The 15,288-nt window shown below is 38.1% G+C and overlaps 1 protein-coding gene across 1 annotated transcript in view; it reads right to left on the bottom strand.

Annotated features, from left to right (window-relative positions):
- Positions 1-9,859, bottom strand: part of LOC113663266 (trichohyalin) — a 199,365-nt gene extending 189,506 nt beyond the window's left edge. The window contains exons 1-4 of the mRNA XM_047810246.1: positions 9,401-9,859; positions 9,042-9,115; positions 7,293-7,421; positions 6,996-7,088 (exon numbers count right to left, since the gene is read on the bottom strand). The gene's annotated coding sequence lies outside the window, so the exon portion shown is untranslated. The remainder of the gene's footprint in view (positions 1-6,995; positions 7,089-7,292; positions 7,422-9,041; positions 9,116-9,400) is intronic.
- Positions 9,860-15,288: the final 5,429 nt, after the last annotated feature.

Genomic DNA, 15,288 nt, shown 5'->3' with positions numbered 1-15,288 from the left:
GAGACGATCGACAATAAGCCTGGATCTACACGACGTTAATGGCAACGAAGCGGCCACTTGTAAACAGCAGAACGCCATTAAGCGTGAGCGACGCTCCGTCACTTCTGTGGCAGGACAGAGATGCCACAGAGGGGCATAAGAAGGGCAGCTCAGGAGATCACGGCACATACCGAGCACGAACGTCAGCAGTCGGTAGTGAAATTCAGGTTCAGAGAAATCTCACAAATGACAATATATATATATATATATATAATGATGTAAAACGTACAAACGCTACACGCACGTAGCCTTCGATACAATGTTAGCTATGCATATAAATTTAACCGAACACAAAATTTCGATCGGATCCTATTTATTTTCATCCGTTAGTTCAGCAGTTCCCAAAGTGGATGTCGCGACCGGGGTCGCGAGATGATTTCCAGAAACTTTATTTTTTTATTTTTATTTATTTTTTACTTATTTATTCGTATATGTTAAAAAAGGTTGAAATGATGTGAGTATAAATTTAGGATAATTAAAATAAACCGGAAATAAAACTTTGTTTGCTCCGATTAATTACGACAGTTAAGTGACGGCGTCGATCACAATTCACAGCACGACATCATGCGCTAGCTGGATGCACATTCGGTGTTTTGCTAAACAGCGATCGGCCTACTTTGAGATCTAAACTTGATCAAAGAATGAAATGGTGGTTATGAAGTTATAATTGTTCCAAGGCGCCGGCCGACGCTGTACGCGTGTTACAGGTAGCTTGTCCGTATTCTCCCTGTAAGCATTTCACAGTTATGGGATGTATTTGTTTTTGTTTTAGCTTTTGTCAGCAGTCTAATTTTGGGGGTCGCGGTCTGAAAAGATTGCGAACCCTTGCACTAGTTTTATCCATGCATGGACAAGAGTGGGAAAAAATCAGAAGCTCGGTCATCCAAGATTTTCCATTAGGTATCTAGCCATGTTTGAACTGCTTAATTTTTTACAAGACAGATTGATTAGCTATATTAAATTTCCCATTTTAACATACCGCCATAATAATTTAATCATCCTGATCAGTTGGCCTCGACAACACAGTAAAGTGAGCGTGTCCATCATTTCGGTCTTAAGGAGAGTCCAGGAGGGGGGAATAATATTACTACATGGTGTTTATCGTGAAACCTCAGCTGGATGGTGGATTTTCAAGCGACTCTGGTAATGTGCAGTAAGATGTACAATATAAATAATTAATAAATCCATATTTTCAACCAAAATATTTTGATATAATCCTTTTATGCGGCTGACATTTCCGTTGTCGAGCAGGTGAGTGCGGTAAAATGTCTTTAATCATCTTCTGATGATTCCACCATCATCTGCTGCTTTTTGTCCCCCATTACGGCTCCTGTTTTGACCGTTTTCGGCCGAAATGTTTTATTAAACGTACACTGGGAGATTTAAGTTCATGTCAATGAACTCAAAATGTTGTTTATTTATCTTTATAGGACAGGACGGAATCGGTGTGAGACGGAGCATATGAGACACAGGCAGTGTCCTATAATATTATGGGAATCATATTTTAGCTCATCTCCAAATGGGTAGTTGACATGACATGGCTTTTTCACTGTCACAGGAGATAAAACATAATTTATTTCCCATTTTCATAATTTAGAATACTGTAAATGGTTAAACATTTTCTTGTTTTATATGAATTTGTTGTTTTAATACCCAAGTTATTGTTCGTTTTTTTAGAACTTTGAGCCAAATCTCAAAATTGTCCTATGGTGTGACGGTAGACAACATTATTTCATAAATATTACATTTTATAAGTAAAGAAAATAATGTTTAAAAATCTTAATGAACACTCCTGGCATAATTGTGCAAGTGTCTACTTCACTAAGTGGCCATCACTTTTCATATACATACATTTCTAAAAGTGTAGGAATTTCATAAAGTTTGTCACACAAAAAAATGTCCTTTGGTGTTATGCAAAAACCTAATTTTAATTTGGGCAATATCATGGACAACTACATTTAATTGAAAGACCCCACTCAAGGTCATGTGACTGAAGACCCCTATGAAGGCCATGAGAAGTGCACATGGTAAGTATTTGTCTCAGAATTGTTTAAATATTGAACTATGTTTTAAGACCACTGAAGTTAAGTTTGTTTGTCCTTTGGTGTGACACCATTCATCTATTCATGGTGAAAATGATTCTAATTAGTACTTTCATGTAAAATAAATATCACTTTAAGAAAATAATGTTTTAATAATGTGAACAATTCAGTCTCGAGTATTTATTTTATGTTATTTAATATAATTTCTTAGTACTTTTTAAATGTCACACCATAGGACACATTTACAGTATTGTTGAGTGAAAAAGTGAAAAAAATATGTGAAGTCATTAACAAAATGAGTGACCAGTACTATTTTCTGAAACTGCAGTTTTCATACTCCACAAATATATGTGTATTTTTTCTTAAAAAGTTATGCTTTCCAAAAAAAAGTACTTTTTCTTGGTCATTTGTCAACTACCCAAATGTATTGGGGAGAAAAAGCCTGCTCATTTGACACGTTTCTGAGCTACAGCGATGGTAGCCATGTAATACTGTGTAGGAATAATGAAGTGATGATTATTATATTTGTGCACAGGGGCATTGTCGTGCTGGAACAGGTTTGTGGGCTGTGGTTAAGGTGTTTGACTACTGATCCAAGATCACTGGTTCGAATCCCAGGTCCACCAAGTTGCCCCTTAGCAAGGCCCTTAACCCTCAATTGCTCAGGTGTATAAACTGAAATAAGACAATATAAGTCACTCTGGATAAGAGTGTCTGCTAAATGCTGTAAATGTTTGCGCCTATTAGATCCGGTGAAGAGAAATTGTAAAGCTTCAGCATACAAAGACATTCTATACACTTCGTGTGTCGTCTCTGATCCGATAGCTATCTGATTTGTTAAAACTGTTCCGTTTACATCAGGCCACATAAACGCGTCTCGGCGAATCGGATATCGATCCGATCTTTCTGCTCCCACCCAAAATGCAGATATATTTTACCTCATTTCCGTTTCTGGCGCGATGCGCGACTCGCGAGTCACCTGCGAGTGACGTAGTTCCGTTTGGGAGGAGTTTAGCGCTGACTTATGTGTCTCGAACAACCACATTCATATACACCTGTCCAGTTACATCTGTAACGCGTCCCAGACCACCTCCTGAAGGGGTTTGTACCATCGGGTTTATATCCGTCTCCAAAACGTTTCGGAGGGCATTTAGACCTGGTCTTTTTACCGTCGGATAGCTATCGGAACACAGAAAATGCAGGAAGTGACCAGGGGTAAAAAAACCACTATATGTTATCACGTTATGTGAACTGTTTTTCAGCTTGTCAATGTGATTTCTAAACAAAAACTGAACCTAATTTGTACTAGATAAGAAATATCTGATCTCATGGACAGTGGTGACTGTTATACACTTTGCTGTCCGAACCGCAGTGTGTGAATATTAAAAGGTTGTGTTCGTGTTGTTTTCACAGCACACACCTCTGGTTTAGGGGCACGAGTGCAAAGTGTGCAGTAGATTCATTCATTCATTCATTCATTCATCTTCTACCGCTTATCCGAACTACCTCGGGTCACGGGGTGCCTGTGCCTATCTCAGGCGTCATCGGGCATCGAGGCAGGATACACCCTGGACGGAGTGCCAACCCATCACAGAGCACACACACACTCTCATTCACTCACACACTCACACACTACGGACAATTTTCCAGAGATGCCAATCAACCTACCATGCATGTCTTTGGACCGGGGGAGGAAACCGGAGTACCCGGAGGAAACCCCCGAGGCACGGGGAGAACATGCAAACTCCACACACACAAGGCAGAGGCGGGAATCGAACCACCGACACTGGAGGTGTGAGGCGAACGTGCTAACCACTAAGCCACCGTGCCCCTCTGTGCTGTAGATCAAAAAGGTTATTCCAACACTCAGGCAAAACGCAGTTACAGGCTGAACGTCTGCCTTCAAGCAGCACTCCTTAAAACACAGAAAAGACATTTATTATTACCCGCAGCTACGAGTCACAGCAGATCAGCCCCACCACCCTCTTCTTTTTCCGACCGCTAAAACTTTTATCGGCTTTCATCAAACCAGGAGCTGAAGGTGCGCATCGGATCCTGTCTTCCCAGCCAACCAGGCCTGAAACAGATGCATGAGCTGTCGCGCTCCGCCCTACTTTCATCGTTCATCAGCGCTGGGAAGGATATGAAAAATAGCACATCTTTAAACGTCGAGAAGGAGAAGGATGTGTTGGTAATACATTTACATAGGCAGAGAGGGGGTGCAGGTTAGAAAATTCCGCCCCCGACTTAGAACGCATATTTCACTCCACTCTTACTGATGAATGCTGGCTAAAAGGGAACATCGCCCAGTAATGTACAGATATTCAATAAAGGGCCACTTAATGGGCACAGTCAGGGGAAAGAAACGTAACCCAAAAAGCTTTTTGATGTAAAGACACTAATTCAGTTAACAACATTGATCAACCTGTCATGCTTTCAGTATGGTGCAATGGCTTTTAGCACCATGTGTGGGCATTAATGAAGTTATGAAGTCGCCAAAAAAAATAAAAAAAATACAGCTTTCATCCCTTGTCCTTGTCAGATCCAATCTTTTTTGGACTGGAAGGAACAATGCCGTGTTTCTGCATGTAGCATCATAATAGCGTTTTAATACAACCTTCCTGAATCTAGCCACTAACACGAGGAATAGAGCTGGTGTGCTGCACAGAATATCCACCGGTCGTTCTCACATATACACTTCTTCGGTGGAATTAAACAGCAAATAATGGAGAATGGGATTAAGTGTGAACGTATAGAAGAAGCTCCAAGAAGACTGAGGCTGCAGTCTTGGGTCATTTTCACACTTGACCTGGGACTTCCATATTTCCATTTGGTGAAGTGTTAAATATGTTTTCGAGTCCATCAGAGGTCCAGAGATCTGAACCCTGGTCCACTTAAATAATAGAGTTGTTTGACTCGCTTCATCTGAACCCTGCTGTGAGTCTCATCTAATGCTGTGGAAGCTATCTTCTCAACTCTGGACCCACGTTTTGCTGACGTTGATTTTATAAGGTTAAAACATTTTTAACTACCTTTTTTTAATACATATGATTTTTTAGAATGTTTTCAATGCTGAAATATGTTTAAATGTTAAAGCATTAAAACTTCTTCTTCTTCTTCTTTCGGCTTTTCCCTTCAGGGGTCGCCACGGCGAATCATCTCTCTCCACCTATCCCTATCTTCTGCATCCTTAACACTTGCTCCCACTAGCTTCATATCCTCATTAATTACATCCATATACCTCGTCTTTGGGCTTCCTCTTTGCCTCCTGCCTGGCAGCTCCATGTCCAACATTCTCCTACCGATATACTCACTCCCTCCTCTGAAAATGTCCAAACCATCTTAACCTGACCTCCCTAACTTTGTCCCCCAAACATCCAACATGAGCTGTCCCTCTGATGTACTCGTTCCTAATGTAAAAGCATTAAAACACTACCAAGATATTCCAGGTGGTTGCTATGCTAACCCAGTAGGTTGCCAGGATGCTGCTAGGTGGTTTCAAGGCCAAACCAGCAGGTTGCGTTAATATTCCTGGGGCTAGCTATGATAATCCAAAGGGTTGCTGTGATGCTGCTAGCTGCGTTGCTATGATAACCCACTTGGTTGCTAGGAAGTTTCAAGATTTCCCACGTACCACGATGACTAAAAAGAAGAGATTTTCCCTGCGCAGATTCAAGCATAAAAAATTCCGACCCATGAAAATGTCATAGAAGAAGAAGTCGTCTCGCTGATAGCTTTTCAGGCAGCTTTTAAATCATTAGTGCAGTGAAACAAAAAAGGAAAAAAAAAAGGAAAATCAAATAATACCAAGAAAGACTACAAAGAGCATGAGGAGTGTCTGGAAAGTGAAGCGTCATTTATGAGCCAATCAACAGCGAGAACGTGACTTACTTTCAGAAAAAAATAAAAATGATGTACTCGAGTATTTGTAATGTAAAAATTATTACGATTCACATCCTGTGTATTCAGGGTGTATTCAGCCAGAAACTTGGTGACTTAAAGGTGAGTCGGGACGAATAATAAACAAAAATCAAAACAAACGTGTAGCCAATGAGCAGAAAGGGGTGTGTCTTGTCGATATGGGCGGAGAGAGTGTTCAGTGCGCGTGTGTGACGTTAGCAGAAAGCGGTTTTAACATCGACATGGAGGATAAAAACAAAGAAAGAAAGAGAAGAAAGACTTACGATAAGGACAAGAAGTAGGACGTGTTAATATAGGATCAGCTTTCCAGCGCTGGAGAGAACTGAAGGAGCAGGAAGTCGGCCACATATTCACAGGTTGGAGTTTCCCGAGTCAATAACTCCTGAGCTAAACGCTGTTTTGCTTTGTTACACAGAACTAATATATGCCTTTGTCCTTTACATCATTATGCTTGTGTGGCATTTTTGCTTGTTTGTTTATCTACAATCGTATTGTTCTTCCCTTCAGCTATGATAAAGACACGTTTCTTTCTGTTAGTCGCCTGGGTTACGTATGTATGTGTGGGCGGAGCTATCGATACAGGGGTGGGACCTGTCAACATTGTATTTCAAACAACGTAGACCCCACCTTTAAGCTTAGTCTGTGGTGCTTTAAGAAATAAATGATTCAAGAAATAAATTACAATCTTATTTTAGTTATATTTAATTTAATTTTTGTTATATGCTAAATGAAAAGCTTCCATGTACCCAATATGTGATTGCCAATGATCCTGGTGAATAAAATAAATATGGAATACATGTAGTCACTGGTAACGTCCTGGGTTATGAGTGTGAAACTACTATATAAGGTGGAAAGGGAAAAGATGATGATAAAGGACTATATAAAAGACTGAAATATTACTTTCATTTCAAGGAGTGAGTTACAGTAATCGCTTGAATTAGAGTTATTTAGGAAGAAAAAACAACAACAAAGCACCTGGGTGTAAATTCTTACCTTAAAGATATCCTCAAAATGATCAACTGTGCAATAAATGAGTCAGGAGGTTCACGCGTCTCCAGCGACTGGCAGTCATTTCCATACGGATATCTAGATATTAAAAAATATAATGTTAATCAGGAAATATTAACAAAATCGCAAATTTTAGTGGCAAATACTCTTAAGGGGAACTCCTTAAGACATTGCAATAATATTAGTATAAATAAATAAACGCATAACAAGTAAACCTCACCAGTCTTCTTCTTATGATGAACAGATCATTTTAATGACACATCGCGAGCTCAAAAAACCTACCAGCTCTTTGTTTTCAGTGTGATTATTCACAATTACGTGCACTTGTAGTGTCCTGCTGCCTCAGATCCAAACAGCTGACTACATCTCCTGCAATAGCACTGATTTATCAGGAAACTGAGGGATGCTTTCCTGCAGAGGAGGAAAATAAAATCAGTTCGGTGGAAAAGCCAAGCGACAGAATCCGGTTCACGAAACAGAGGAACTATACGTACAGATTTAAGTAAAACAGCTTGAGAGCTGAGGCGCATTATGATATAACGTCAACACTGAGATATAACATCATCTAATAGCACAGTGCTTTTTAAATCTCAAACCCGATTGGTCAGAAAGTGATGATTAATCTTATTTAACAGCACGGATTGTACAGGAAACGAAACACAACTAACAATGTGGTGACTTTTTTCTGTAACGTCGTCTCGTAAACTATATAAATAAATAAACTGACAATAAAGCTGAAGTGGTAACAGGAACAGGAATATTTTATGCTATAATAACCTATGCTGATGTTGATTGTTTTCTTATAACAGCACATCACTGAGTTTTTAATGCCTTACATAATACAAGTTAATATATATATCGCAGGTGTCAACAATATTATGACACGTTGTGCTTAAATCTGGGCCTCGGATTAAAACATAAATATTATGATAGAGATATCACAGTATGTGCAGTTTCACCCCTGGGCAGAATTACTGTATGACTAAAATGACAGGCATTCAGAAGACCTGCACTCTGAAGACCTACACTCAGAAGACCTACACTCAGAAGACCTACACTCAGAAGACCTGCACTCAGAAGACCTGCACTCAGAAGACCTGCACTCAGAAGACCTGCACTCAGAAGACCTTCACTCAGAAGACCTGCACTCAGAAGACCTTCACTCAGAAGACCTGCACTCAGAAGACCTGCACTCAGAAGACCTGCACTCAGAAGACCTGCACTCAGAAGACCTGCACTCAGAAGACCTGCACTCAGAAGACCTGCACTCAGAAGACCGGCACTCAGAAGACCGGCACTCAGAAGACCTTCAGTTAGAAGACCTGCACTCAGAAGACTTTCATTCAGAAGACCTGCACTCAGAAGACCTGCACTCAGAAGACCTTCAGTTAGAAGACGTGCATTCAGAAGACCTGCACTCAGAAGACCTACACTCAGAAGACCTACACTCAGAAGACCTTCAGTTAGAAGACCTGCACTCAGAAGACCTTCATTCAGAAGACCTTCATTCAGAAGACCTGCACTCAGAAGACGTGCATTCAGAAGACCTTTACTCAGAAGACCTGCACTCAGAAGACCTGCACTCAGAAGACCTTCAGTTAGAAGACCTGCACTCAGAAGACCTGCACTCAGAAGACCTGCACTCAGAAGACCTTCAGTTAGAAGACCTGCACTCAGAAGACCTGCACTCAGAAGACCTGCACTCAGAAGACCTGCACTCAGAAGACCTGCACTCAGAAGACCTGCACTCAGAAGACCTGCACTCAGAAGACCTGCACTCAGAAGACCTGCACTCAGAAGACCTTCAGTTAGAAGACCTTCATTCAGAAGACCTTTACTCAGAAGACGTGCATTCAGAAGACCTTTACTCAGAAGACCTTTACTCAGAAGACCAAAACTCAGAAAACCTTCACTCATAAGACCTACATTCAGAAGACCTCCACTCAGAAGAGCTCCATTCAGAAGACCTAAACTCATACGACCTTCATTCAGAAGACCTTCATTCATAAGACCTGCATTCAGAAGACCTACCATGCTTTAACGTGAAGACAGAAGTGTGCAGTCTGTTCCTCAGTCAAGTTATACACACACCAAACATTTGGAAACTATGAGAGAGAGAAAAGTTAATGTTAATTATTCATTTTCAAGTTTCTTCCCACTATTTTAAGTTCAAGGCAAAGAATCAGTCAGTGTTTAGATGTATGACGTCATCAGCTACCCCTGAGGCTCCTGTTCGTGATAGTTTAAACACCTTCATGTGAGTGTGCTTTCAGTTTAAAACACCTTGTTTTTAAGCACTGACACTTGTTAAAGTGTTCACACTCGATTTAATTCAGATACTCGTGTAAACAAACACACTAGCTTCGAGCTTGCTAGCTAAACACAGCTACCTGCTTTAACTGCTCACAACTCGCTCTGCTTCACTTCTCTGGATGTCAACCTTCATTTTATTCGACATTTAATTCCCTTCCGAGCCAAAGCAGAAAGTGGGATTTCACTTCACACCACACTTCACTCTCAAATCGGTAAACAAATCTAAAGTATCCGCGCAATCCGTGTGTACCGCCGCTTGTCCTAGTCAAAGTCTGAGAGACAGCGCAGCGAGCCAATAGGATGTTTCAACTCGCTGCCGCTGTTCGGTCAGAACCAATCACAGAACGAGAAAAGGAATGGGCGGTGCTTTTGTGAGGATACCGCGAGGATTGCCATGGTGACCGTGCAAGCGCCGCGTGCAGAGCAGATGGAAACGGCGTTGGAGTGGCAGCAAATAGGGCGCGTGCAATAAAGTGAGCGGTTGTCTTGGTAACTGTAAACGTCACCGTCAGTGTATTGTTAAATTTGATTGTCAAAGATTTGAAGATGTTTACTCATAAACCGATTTATAAAACATATCCTTGTAATATTGAGCAAAATTAAACAAAGTGCTACGATATAAAACATCCTATTGGCTCAGTGCACGATAGGATATAATATTTATGTTTACTATGTCGTCCACATTAAACACATTTTATTATCAAACTATTCAAGACTTTTTCTTGTTAAAATAAATATGAGGAATAAATCTTCTAAAATAAACCCTTTACTTGGTTTTCTTTATGCTGTGCGAAAATTACTTAACAGTTTTTTTTTAACTTTTAGAGTGTGTATATATAATGTATTTATATAACGCACTTATATAGTGTGTATATATAGTGTATTTATATAATGTACTTATATAATATATTTATATAGTGTATTTATATAATGTACTTATATAATATATTTATATAGTGTATTTATATAGTGTATTTATATAATGTACTTATATATTTATATAGTGTATTTATATAATGTATTTATATAATGTAATTATATAGTGTATTAATATAGTGTGTATATATAATGCACTTATATAGTGTGTATATATAGTGTATTTATATAATGTACTTATATAATGTACTTATATAGTGTATTTATATAGTGTGTATTTATATAGTGTCTTAATATAATGTATTTATTTAATGTACTTATATAGTGTATTTATATAATGTACTTATATAATATTTTTATATAGTTTATTTATATAATGCACTTATATATTTATATAGTGTATTTATATAATGTACTTATTTAGTGTATTTATATAGTGTATTTATATAATGTATTTATATAATGTACTTATATAGCGTATTTATATAATGTATTTATTTAATTTACTTATATAGTGTATTTATATAATGTACTTATGTAGTGTACTTATATGATATATTTATATAGTGTATTTATATAATGTATTTATATAATGTACTTATGTAGTGTACTTATATGATATATGTATATAGTGTATTTATATAATGTATTTATATAGTGTATATATAATGTATTTATTTAATGTACTTATATAGTGTATTTATATAATGTACTTATGTAGTGTACTTATATGATATATTTATATAGTGTATTTATATAATGTATTTATATAGTGTATTTATATAATGTATTTATATAATGTACGTATATAGTGTATTTATATAGTGTGTATATATAGTGTATTTATATAATGTACTCATATAGTGTATTAATATAGTGTATTTATATAGTGTACTTATATAATATATTTATATAGTGTATTTACATGATGTAATCACCGAATGTATTTTTAGCCTCTGAAAAATATTTTTTAATATTCTAATTTAAATATAACAAAAACATTACAATTGAGGCTGTTTGTATAAAAACAGCTAGCTGTTAGCATTAGTGTATAGAATACCGTATCATAGCGGTTATCGTCATGCTAGGTAACATTTGTGAGATTAGCCAAATGAGGGCTAAGGGCCGTGCTCAGGGGCCCAGCAGTGGCAGACAACCTTCCAATCACTAGTCCAACACCTTTAACCTTTAGGCAATCATCCCTCGGTTCATCCCTCAGTTCATCACCCAGTTCATCACCCAGTTCATCACCCAGTTCATCACCCAGTTCATCACCCAGTTCATCACCCAGTTCATCACCCAGTTCATCACCCTGTAATGATGTTTTCCAAGAAATGGCTTTTGGTTAAAGTTGAACTCTATAGATATAAAATCTAAGTAAAAAATAGGTGAACTGATAAATGTTTGTGATTTTTTTTTAACTTTTTCAGAACTCTTGCTTTCCTGTTGAAAATGAGTTAATTTTTTTCAGACGAACCCTTTGACTCTGTCCTGTTGTATGTGTGTGCTGAAGGTGAAACAAGGTCATCGTTTTAATCAGTAGATTACGTTGTTTCAAGGCTTGCTAAGATTTATCAGAGCATTGAAAGTGCATGGCCATGCAAGCCCAAGTGACTCACAAGCAAACCGCGACTTGGCAATGTCTTTGTTACAAACCCAGATTATTAAAAAGATATCCCATGGCAACTCATTATACCATGAGCTTGGGCTATCCCTCCTCAGGCCCTTTAATTAAATCAGAATTATTCGTAAAATAAAAAACTAACTAAATTTAAAAATAACTGTGATGTGACTGCCAGCTAGTCCGTCATCGTGCCAGCAGGCAGGTGCCTTATCTCAGTCATTTGTCCATCCACCCCCTCCATCACCACCACGCTTCATTTCTTACTAGGTCTCTATTTTCCATCTTTGTCCTCCACTACCTACTCATTTTTCTGCCTTGTCTGCTTTAACATTTAATCTCCAACAGTAGGATCAGTTCACATATGGTTGCATTTGTATTCTAACAGTCTGTATAGTGTCGGACACGGTGACTTGCATAAGTATTTATCCCCCCTTGACTAATCATCACTTTATTGACTTTTCTTAACAGGCAAAAGACACTGTTGGAGTCACTGTTGCACCAAATGAAAGATTTATATGTGCTTTAACATGTTCAATGTTTTAGCTTGTTTTGATAGCTTGTTATTCTTCACTTAGTAGGACTAATTCATGCAGCTTAAATGATGAACTCCTTTCTTCTTCTTGTTCTTCTTGTTCTTCTTCTTTTTTAGATATAACCCAGTTAATCCTATTCCAGTCCCAGATAATTACACTACAAACGGTGGCAAAGTTTAAGAGGGTGAATTCTACTGTAAACCACTGGAATCTTTTGTGAAAACTTTCTTATATGCCGCACATGAGAACACAACCCACACTTTATCGTCTCTCTTACAATCAAGAAAATCGATGAGATTTGGATTTCTTTTCCATTCTATAAATACAATAGCAGTCAGGACTTGTTCATTACTTGACTGATGTTATGATGCTTTCAGAATAATGAGATCTAATTCCACACAAATGTAAGGAAACAATGGAAGTGAGAGAATCTCAATACGAACGGGGACAATAACATGGACAAGGCTAGAAAGCACAATTACAGCGTGAGTAAAGCCGTGTCTGTCAGCACTAATTATGTGCACTCTTAATGGCGCTGTTTAGGAAAATAGCCCGTAGCTGACAGAAAGCATCGCGGACTGAGGAGTTAAGCTGGATCTTGTCAACGGGAATCTTTTTTTCATTAGCCACAACAAAAGGCAAACAGTCAGAAGCCTTTGTTGTGGGGAATATTTTCGTCTTCTTCATTGTCTTTTGTCTTATTGAAAGATGAAAATTGTTACATGTGGAGACACTGAACGTAACGTCAGGGCTGTTTTTTTTTTTAATAGCTTATGGCTTCCTTTTTTTTTCTAGATAAAGAACTATCTCTGTACAACAATTGTTAAAACAAGCAAAAGACAAGAAAAACCATTGTGGCTTGAGCTTTTCAAAAAGTCACAAAGAGCAAGACATGCTACGTCGACTAGCGTGCGCGTACGAACGGCTAGACAGCGTCAATTAGCGCAATTAAATTGTTGTGCTGGTTCCTTACAAACGATTCTCTATAATTAACGTTCTATAACAGAGGAGAAAAAAAAACAAAACGCTTCAACGTTATTAACGAGTGCTTTCATGGAAAGGTTGTGAACCTACTGATGTATACCCTATAAAGAGCTCAGATCAAAGCTTCTAGAAATGACCGTAATAGCAGCTGACATTATTTACTGCATTAGTTAGCATTAGCAAACCCTAATTCACTTTATAGTGCCATTGAAGTCTCGTATCTGATGGGTCGTAAGGTGAGAATTCATTTTCAGATCTGACTGGTTTATATTAAAATCTTACCATTTTTATAGTAATGGCTGATTTACAGGATTAGGGGCTTTTTACACCTGGTCACTTCCTGCGTTTTCTGTGATCAGATATCTACCCGACGGTAAAAAGACCAGGTCTAAATGCCCTCCGAAACGTTTTGGAGACGGATATAAACCCGATGGTACAAACCCCTTCAGGAGGTGGTCTGGGACGCGTTTCAGATGAAACTGGACAGGTGTAAATGAATGTGGTTGTTCGAGCCACATACGTCAGCGCTAAACTCCTCCCAAACGGAACTACGTCACTCGCAGGTGATCTTTCACCCAGGCGTCTCGTCGGGGCTTAAAACGCGCTGCTGCCGCCAGCGAAAACGCAGCAAACAGTAAACGCTGTTTTTTGTAGCATAAACGTCGTAACCAGTTTTTCGTTCTTTTTGATCGCGTTCTGAAAACCGCGTACACCAAAGTGTGTTCTGTTTCAGTTACCCCGGAAATGAGGTCAAATATTATTTGCATTTTGAGCGAGAGTAGAAAGATCGGATCGATATCCGATTCGCCGAGACGCGTTTATGTGGACTGATGTAAACGGGACAGTTTTAACAAATCAGATAGCTATCGGATCAGAGACGACACACGAAGTGACCGGGTGTAAAAAGGCCCTTAGACTTCAGATGATCAGAAGTGTTTGGAAAAAAGAAGTCTCCAGTTTCGGTCCTTTATAGAAGTCAGTAATTTTCTACCACTCGTCAGGACAGAGGGGTTTATTCTTTGTGGTTAAGCAGTAACGTGAAACGGGGTACGACTTTGTCTTACACTCGTCCTGTAACGTTAAGCTAACAGTAGTAACAGTAACTCCGCATCATAACGACACTGTGTTGTTGATTATTTTCCTCTAAGTGAACAACCCCAAACCCTTGTATTAAATTTTGTTTGTTTTAAATGATGCAAATAAGCACGAGTGAGTGTTTATACCATCAGCAACAATAACTCAGTCAAAACAACTAAGAGATTTGATTAATACCTATGTGCTGTTTAATTGTCAGACTTCAACATTGCAGCTGAATGGAGCATAAACACCAGGACAATGTGACTGATTAACATTTATTTAATTATTTAATTATGCTAATTTATTCCAGCCATGAATGCGATGAGTAAAAACATGGATGTATGTGCATTTAGTTGAGGCTGAGACTGAATACAATGTGTGGTCATGCACTGACTGCTCCTTTGTTTTGTTTTGGTTCGTTACACTTCCAATTAACGTTGTTCGTTAAGATTTAGATCTATTTAAGATTTATTATTTCCCCTTGTGTTTGTGTTTATATATAGTTTGAGAATTAAAAAGCAGGAAATAAACTACTGATAATTAGAGAGAGGAATAACATGCAACCTGAAATAAATTAAAAAAATACTCTTATTAAGAAAGAAAGAAAGAAAGAAAGAAAGAAAGAAAGAAAGAAAGAAAGAAAGAAAGAAAGAAAGAAAAGGATATAAGGAAGCAAAAATACTGAAAGAAAGAAAGAAAGAAAGAAAGAAAGAAAGAAAGAAAGAAAGAAAGAAAGAAAGAAAGAAAGAAAGAAAAGATTTAAAGAAGCAAAAATACAGAAAGAAAGAAAGAAAGAAAGAAAGAAAGAAAGAAAGAAAGAAAGAAAGAAAGAAAGTGATATAAGTGAGCAAAAATACTGAAAGAAAGAAAG

Source organism: Tachysurus fulvidraco, chromosome 2 (assembly GCF_022655615.1).
Source record: "Tachysurus fulvidraco isolate hzauxx_2018 chromosome 2, HZAU_PFXX_2.0, whole genome shotgun sequence".
NCBI lineage: Eukaryota > Metazoa > Chordata > Actinopteri > Siluriformes > Bagridae > Tachysurus > Tachysurus fulvidraco.
The sequence above is the reverse complement of the archived record's forward strand: the minus strand, read 5'-3'. Positions and strand labels throughout refer to the sequence as shown.